The sequence below is a fragment of the Elephantulus edwardii genome, unplaced genomic scaffold (genome assembly GCF_000299155.1).
Source record: "Elephantulus edwardii isolate Elephantulus edwardi_28Jun2011 unplaced genomic scaffold, EleEdw1.0 scaffold00020, whole genome shotgun sequence".
In the NCBI taxonomy this organism is placed as follows: Eukaryota; Metazoa; Chordata; class Mammalia; order Macroscelidea; family Macroscelididae; genus Elephantulus; species Elephantulus edwardii.
In genome coordinates this window covers 19,339,412-19,347,733 of record NW_006399770.1, presented here as the reverse complement: position 1 = coordinate 19,347,733, position 8,322 = coordinate 19,339,412, and positions in this window count along the sequence as shown.

Genomic DNA, 8,322 nt, shown 5'->3' with positions numbered 1-8,322 from the left:
AGGCAGTTAATTACACAGAAGGAAAGTTCCCATACTTCAGCTTGCCTTCACCCTCTCCAAGACAGACTTGTCTGTTCTTTTGTCAGTCCATGGTATGCTCAATACTATTCTCCAGCACCAGCTACGTTTCATATAAGTTGGGCATGTTGCCAGGAAGGACCAGAGAAGGACTTCATACTTGGAAGGGTAGAGGGATAGAGCAAGAAAGGAAGATGCAGGATGAGATGGATTGACACATTAACTGAGATAATGGGTGGTAAGTGTGTTGGAGACAGTGAGATTGATTCAGGTTAGGACAGGATTCATAGCTATTGTACATAGGCTGGCTATGAGTCACAGGTGACATATATCTTTGTCAGAAGCAGTAAATTACATGGGAGGAAATTATCAATCTTTCTTCATAGGAGCAGCTGGTCGATTTGGACTACTGATTTTGCACTGGCAATGCAACTTACTACAACTAAACCAATAGAGTTGTCCTCTTCCTCCTCCTCCTCCTTGTTCTCTCTCTCTCTCTCTCTCCCCTCTCCCTCTCCTTCCCCCCTTCCCTGCCTCCACTGGAGGATCAGATATGGGGTGATATATATAGTTAGATAGATAGATATATTTCACATTTGTTGTTTATGTGTAACATTGAGTCAGAACCAACCCAACATAAGTCACCCTCCAATGGGTTTTCAAAGGCAGTTAATGGCACAAAAGAAGATTGCTTATCCTTTTCCAATGAGATATATACATATATAGATATTTTCTTGTTTTTGTTGTTGTTTTGTGCCATTGAGTAAACACTGACACATAGCTAACTAAACCTCCAGTGGGTTTTCAGATATTAAGTTGCACGGCAGGAGATTATGCATTCTTTTCCCGATGAGCAGATAAAGAGCAGTCAATGGATTAAAACTGGCTACCTTTGGATTGCTGTTGTTGTTTTTAAGGCACTTAAACAACACCAACACCAAAACAGAGAGAGAGCTCTGTGAGCCTGCTGGATATAAAATTATGCTATCAAGTCAAAGGCGGGTGATATTAATCTGTGGCCCTCAAGCCTGGTTTTAAAAGTTTTGGCCAAGCATTCTTCTAAGTGCTATAGCACTGGTCTGTTCATTTGTTGTACAGAGGTAACTCATGGTTGCTGTGATGCTAAACACTGTGACACTGATGTGTCAAATGTAATAATGTTTACCCATGGTGGACAGTGTTTGGTGAAGCTCCCCGATTAAAGCAATCTTGGAAGCAGGAGCAGCATCCACTTCCAAAATAGCTTGCCTCTGGAAACTTTATGAAATTGGAGAAATGAAAGCTATACAACTCTTCATGTCTTTCATTCATAGGGTTGATATGAGTCATCTATGACTCAATGGCACTTAACAACAACAACAACATCTTTGAACTGGCAATAAAATTTCTTACCACAAAACCATCAGAGCTTCTTTTAGCTAGATAATGAGAATTAATAGATAGATAGATAGATAGATAATAAAATAATTTAACTTTCTGTATAATATTAGTGTTCCCATACTTTGTTCACATAACAATCTCTTGGCCTAAGCACAGATTTCAAATGCATGAGCACAATTATGCATTCAAGGATTCTCATTCTTTTCAATGTTAGCCATAATTTTTTATGATTCACATAGTCAATAAAGCACAAATAGACATTCTTCTGGTGTTCTTTTCATTCAGCCAGTCTCTATCTGGCATCAGCAAAGATTATTGCTGGTGCCACAGCCTCTTTTATATTATGCTTAAACTTCTGGTAGTTCTCTATGTACTACTGTTTTAGTTGTTTTTGAATGATCTTTAGCAGTATTTAGTTTGCATGTAATATTAAAAACATTGATAATTTCCAAATTCTGTTAGCTCACCTGTTTTGAGAATGGGAACAATTATGTATCTCTTCCAGTCAGTTGGCCAGACAGCTAGCTATTCTTCAAATTTCTTGGCAGGTAAGATAAAGGAATCAGTGAATAAGGATGACAGAAAAAGAATTGAGCTCAAAAGCCTTTCAGCTGTGGTACTTGAGAAAAGCACTGAATGTCAGGAGAACAAACAGATACATTTTGGAGAGGGTACAGCTAGAGTGCTCTTTGGAGGCAAGATTGATGAGGCTTTGCCTCCCATATTTTGAGCCTGTTGCTAGAAGTAGTTATTCATTGAAGAGGGACATGATGCCGGGAAGGATGGAGGGTGTATGAAGGAGAACAAGACCCTCAGCTAGGTGGATTGGCATGGTGACTGTGTCAGGATGTGTGAGGATGGCACAGGATAGAATAGGTTTTAGATATTTTCTTCATGGGGTTGACATACCCTGAAATAGTCTGTACTCTTCACCAACACCACAAGTCAAAGGCATTGGTTCTTCTTCATTAATTGCCCAACATTAAGATAAATACAAAACAACTGAAAATATTATTATTTGGATCAGACATATATTAGTCTTCACCTTACATTGTTGTTCTTGAGTACTTGGGAGAGTTTCTTGACAACAATGTAATACATCTTTTCATTCTTGACTGCTACAATCATAGGGTTAGATTATGGCTCAAAGTAAAAAGAAATAATTGGCAAATTTAATTTTACACCAATCTTGATTAAATGCATTAAATAGTGCTATGACAAAAAAAAACCCCCAAAACAAACAAACAAACAAACAAAAATACTACTATGACAAAGGAATTTTGTTCTTTTCTTGATGATAACTGGAAAAGGTTTCTTTTGCTTCATACTCTTTTTTAAAAAAATTATATTGGGTTGCATACAAAATCTGTATACATTGTGCTTCACACTATCCTTAGTTCACATTGTGCTTTATATAATATTATCCATTCATTGAGTTTTAGAATATTAATCACCATTGAGCTATGCCCACCGTTACCCTGTCTTTCCAGATACCCATTTCCTTACCCTTTCCCTCCCTCCATCAAATTTTATGACACTATGATTTCCCTCCTGCTCATCCTCGCCTCTCTGCTATCATCACTTCCTCCCTAGATCTCCATGCAAGTTTTACTAGTTATCCTTCTATTTTTACAAGATCTTATGCAGCATTATGCTGAGTGAACTAACTAGGTCTATTAAGGATAAATATGGCTTTATACATATACTCTTGTGGGTTACTTTTCTCATCCTAGTGTAGATTTAGGCAGGTAAATATATAATATCATTATTTCTTTTCTCCTAACATTCCTTCTAGTAATATGGGCTTCATTTTTTACATATTTTTAAAAAGTGAAGTTTTACTGGTAAAAAAATCACTTCATCAGTTATTCTAGAATTTCTAGGAGATAATTTAAATATTAATAATTAACTGGTAATTTCAATAGTTTTTCTTTGTGGCTAGATTTTAAATTGTGATGAAATTATTTTAGAATAATCTCAGTATTTTTTTCTTTTATTAACTGTGCACTTATGTTAATGATTGATCTTTTTAAAAAAGAATGCATCTTTAATTTCTACTATTTCTAGTTAGTTCTTTTTCATAGTTTTATACATGCTTGGTATCACCCCCTCACCCACATTTATTGTAAACAGTTGTTGTTGTTGTTGTTAGGTGTTTTTGAGTCGAGTACAATTCACAGCAACCCTATGAACAAAAGATCTGAATCCTAGTCTATCCTGCACCATCCTCACACTTCCTGACACACAAGAGCTCACTGAAGCAGTCACCCTGTCAATCCCCTTATTAGAGGGTCTTCCTCTCCTTCCCAGCATCATGTCTCTCTCCAAGGAATAGCACCTCCTAGCAACATGCCCAAAATATGTGAAGCAAAGCCTCATCAATCTTGTCTCCAAAGTGCACTTCAGCTGCACCCTCTCCAAGACATACCTGTTTATTATCTTGGCTGTTCTTGGGATGTCAGTCCCCTTCTCCAACACCACAGCTCAAAGGCATCAATTCTTTTTCTGTCATCCTCATTCATTGTCCAGCTCTCAGATGGATAACAAATAATTGCAAAGACCTTGGTCTGAATCAGACACCTCTTAGTCCTCAAACTGAAATCTTTACTCTTCAACAATTTGGAGAAGTTACTAACTGCAGATTTTCCCAGTGTAATGTGTCTTCTTATTTCTTGACTTTTGGCACCAAGGTTGTTAATTGTGGATCCAAGCAAGATGAAACTGTTGACAGTTTCAACCTCCTCTCCATCCATTAATGACACTGCCTACTGGACCAGTGGTAAGAATGTTTGTTTCTTGATATTGAGATACAATCTATACTAAAGGCTGCATCTGTTGATCTTCTGCAACAAGTGCTTCAAGTCCTTACTTTCAACAGGTAAGGTTGTGTTATCTGCATAACACAGATTATTTATGATTCTCCCTCTAATCTTAATGCCACACTCCTGTTCATAGATCCCATCTTCTTGGATAATTTGCTCAGCATACAGATTGAATAGATATGGAGAAAGAATACAGTGCTGACACACTTCTGTCTCAAATTTAACCATACAGTGTACTCTTGCTCGCTTTGCACAACAGCCTCCTGGTCCAGGTATAGGTTCCACATGAGCGTAATTAAATGCTCTGGGATTCCCACTCTTTTCAATGTCAGCCATAACTCCTTATGATCCACACAGTCAAATGCCTTTGCATAGTCAATAAAGCACAAATGCATGTTCCTCTTGTTTTCTTTACTTTCAGCCAGGATCCATCTGACATCAGTAATGATATACCTGTTACCACAGCCTCTTCTAAATTCTACTTGAACTTTTGGCAGTTCCCTATGTATATACTGTTTCAGCTGTTTTTGAATGATCTTCAGCAGTATTTTGCTTCCATATATTAATGATAGTTTTTGATATCCACATTCAGTTGGATCACTTTTCTTGGAAATAGGAGCAAATATGGACCTCTTCCAATCCTTTGGCCATATAGCTGTTCTCCAAATTTCCTGGCATAGACTGTTGAGTGAAGCCAAATCTGCATCTGTTAAATGGAAAAAAAGTCAAATGGTATTCCATGGATTGCTGGGACCTTATTTTTTGCCAATGCTTTCAACTCAGCTTGTACTTCCTCCATTACCATTGGCTACTGTTCATATGGTACTTCCTGAAAGTTTTCAGTGTTAACAATTCTTTATGGTACAGTGATTCTGGGTATTCCTTTCATCTTTTTTTTAAAAATGTATGCACACTCATGTTTATTTATGCATTATTCACAACAGCAAAAAGATGGAAGCAACTCATGTGCCCATCAACAAATGAAACCATGCTTTGAACTGTAGTGTTGGTGAAGACTGTTGAATTTCTTGTGGACAATCAAAAGAAAAAAAAGCAAATCTGTTGGAAGAAGTGCAGCCAGGTCTTCCCTAGAGGAAAGGATGGTAAAACTTAGTCTCACATACTTTAGACACATTATCAGGAGGAAATAGTCCTTGGAAAAGACATCATACTGAGAAAAATATAGAATCAGTGGATTTAAGAAATATCTTCAACAGGATGGCTTGATCATGTAAAAAATTCTGAGATTAGTTGCAGGATAGGGCATGATTTTGATCTGTTGTTCATGGGGTCACTATGAACAGTAGTTGTTGTTGGCTTCCATCTTTTTTTGATGCTTTTTTGGGTCATTCATTATATTGTCCACGGCATCTTTCAATATTGCAACACAAGGCGTAAATTTGTTTTTCCTTTCTTTCAAATTAAGAAATGGAAAGCTAATTCTTCCCTTTATATTCTTCAATTTCAGCTCACAGTGGTGGAGGTGTTGTTACGTGCCATAAAGTCGCTTGCAAATTATAGCAACCCTACGAGCAAGAGCCCTAAACCCTGCTCAATTCTATGCCAAATGTTTGTTCCCAGTCAGTAGGTTTTCTTTTCATCCTGTTGGGAAAAGTTTTTGATGGGCACAGAAATTTAATCTTTAGAAGATCCCATTCATCAATTTTATCCTCTCCAGACTGAGCATTTCTGGCTGTATTTGGAAGTTATGTTATACTGTAGACTAGGCTTTCTAAGCTTGGTCCCAGTTTCTCTTGTGAACTTTATGGTTTAGAGCTGTATTCTGAGGTCGATGATCCACTTTGAGTGGATTTTTGTGTATGGTATTAGCTGTGGATCCTTTTTCGGTTTTCTACAGGTAGCAGTCCAGTTTTGCCTGCACCATTTCTTGAAAAGGTTGTCATGTCTCCATTTGATAGGCTTTATTTCCTTGTAGAATATCCTACGAAGAAAGATTGATAATCTCCTCCCATGGAATTTACTGCTTCTGTGATGAATCTGTTCAAGTGTTCAATATGGGTAGGGCATAAGTTTCAAGGAATTAGTCCATTTCCTCTAAATTTTCACATTTATCTCAGTATAACATTTCATAATATTGTGATATTGCAGAATTAGTTTCCTCTGGTTTTCCTGTGATGTAACCTCTATCATTTCTTAATCTAGTTACTTGTGTCGTCTCCTTTTTTCTTTTTGTTAAGTTTGCCAATTGTATGTCCATTTTACTGATCCTTTCAGAAAACCGGCTCCTGTTCTTATTGATATTTTTTTTCTGTTTTCTAGTTTACTGATATCAGCTTTTATCCTAGTAATTTTCTTTCTTCTTAAGGCTGTTAGGTTATATTGTTGTTCTTGTTCTGTTTTATGAAGGTGTTGAGTTAGATTATTTATTTTGCTTCTTTCTTCATTTTTTATATTTTTGCTAATTACTGTGAACTGGCTCCTGAGGACTGCCATAGCTGCACCTCAGAGGTTTTCGTACATTGTGTTTTCATTATTATTTGTTTCCAGGAATTTTTTTATTTCATCCTTTTTTCTTCTATAACCCAATTATGTTCAAGCAGTGTGTTATTTAACTTCCACATTAATGGCTTTATAAGCTTTATCCTCTAGTTTATTTCTCATTTTATGGCATTGTGATCTGAGAAGATACTTTGTATTATTTCAGTATTTTTTAATTTGTTGAGGCTTGCTTTATGCCCTAGTATGTGATCAATTCTGAATAATGTACCTTGTGCACTTGAGAAAAAAGATAATTGAGGTTGAGTTGAGTGTAGTACTTGGAATGCATACTAGGGTCGAGTTGGCTAACTGTGTTATTTAATTCTTCTGCATCTTTTTAAAAAGTTTCTTTTGGGTTGACCTATCTTTTGGTGAAAGTGGTGTGTTAAAGTCTCCTACCACTATAGTAGTGCTGTGTATTTCTTTCTTCAGATCTGTTAGCAGTTGTTTTATGTATTTAGCAGGTCTATCATTTGGTGCATAGAAATAGACCAATATTATGTCTTTCTGATTTACTGTGTCTTTAATGACTATATAATGCACTTTCTTATCTTTTTTAAGGTGATTTTCATTCGGAAGTTAATTTTAGTCAGAGTATTGCCACTCCTGCTTTTGTGTGAATGCAATTTGCTTAGTATATGTGCCCCACTCCAGCCTTTGATTTTGAATTTATCTTCTTCTTTGTTTATTAGATTTGTCTCCTCTTGTAGACAATATATTGATGGGCTTTATTTTTTTTAATCCATTCTTCTATTCTTCTACTTTTCTTCTCTTTCTTGCTGCTTTAAGACCATTCATGTTAAGTGTGACTATTGACAGGCCAGGTTTTATTGTTGCCATTTTGCTTTGTTTCTTTTTTGTTATTTCATATTACTATGTTCCATTTATTTTGATTTTGTGTCTCTGTGTGCCTTAAAAGTTCTTGTAGGTTTAGCTTTATTTTCACAAATTCCTTAACTTCTTTCTTTTCTGCAAAGGATGCAATTTCTCCTTTGTATTTGATGAAGAACTTTGCTGGGTACAGGATCCTGGGTTGGCAGTTGTTTTCTTTCAATTCTGTATATGCCATCCTATTGTCTTCTTACTCACGTGGTTTCTAATAAAAAAATCAATGCTTAATGATGGGTTTTCCTTTGTAGGTGATTCTTTGTTTTTCTTATTCTGCTTTCAGTATTCTATCCTTACCTTTTATTTTTTAGAATTAGACCATGATATATCTTGATTTCCCCCCCCCTTTTTTGGGTCTAGTCTATTTAATGTTCACTGATCTTCATTAATGTGGATTTCCATATTCTTTGTGATATTGGAAAAGTTTTCTTCTAGTACCTCTTCCTCAATTTTCTTAGTGATTTCCCTGCCTTTTTCATATTCTGGAATTCCAGTCATACATATGTCATTCCTTTTGATGTCATCCCATATAATTCTAATATTTTCTTCATTTCTCATTTCTGATCTTTTTCCTAATATGTTTCCATTGTGGTTCTTGATTTTCTTCTCACTGACTCTCAGTTCCATCCCTTCTGTTTTACTTTTTTTATCCTTCAAATGTGTTGGTTACTTCTGCCATTTCTGTTTTTATGTTCTGGATTGCATTATCATGCCT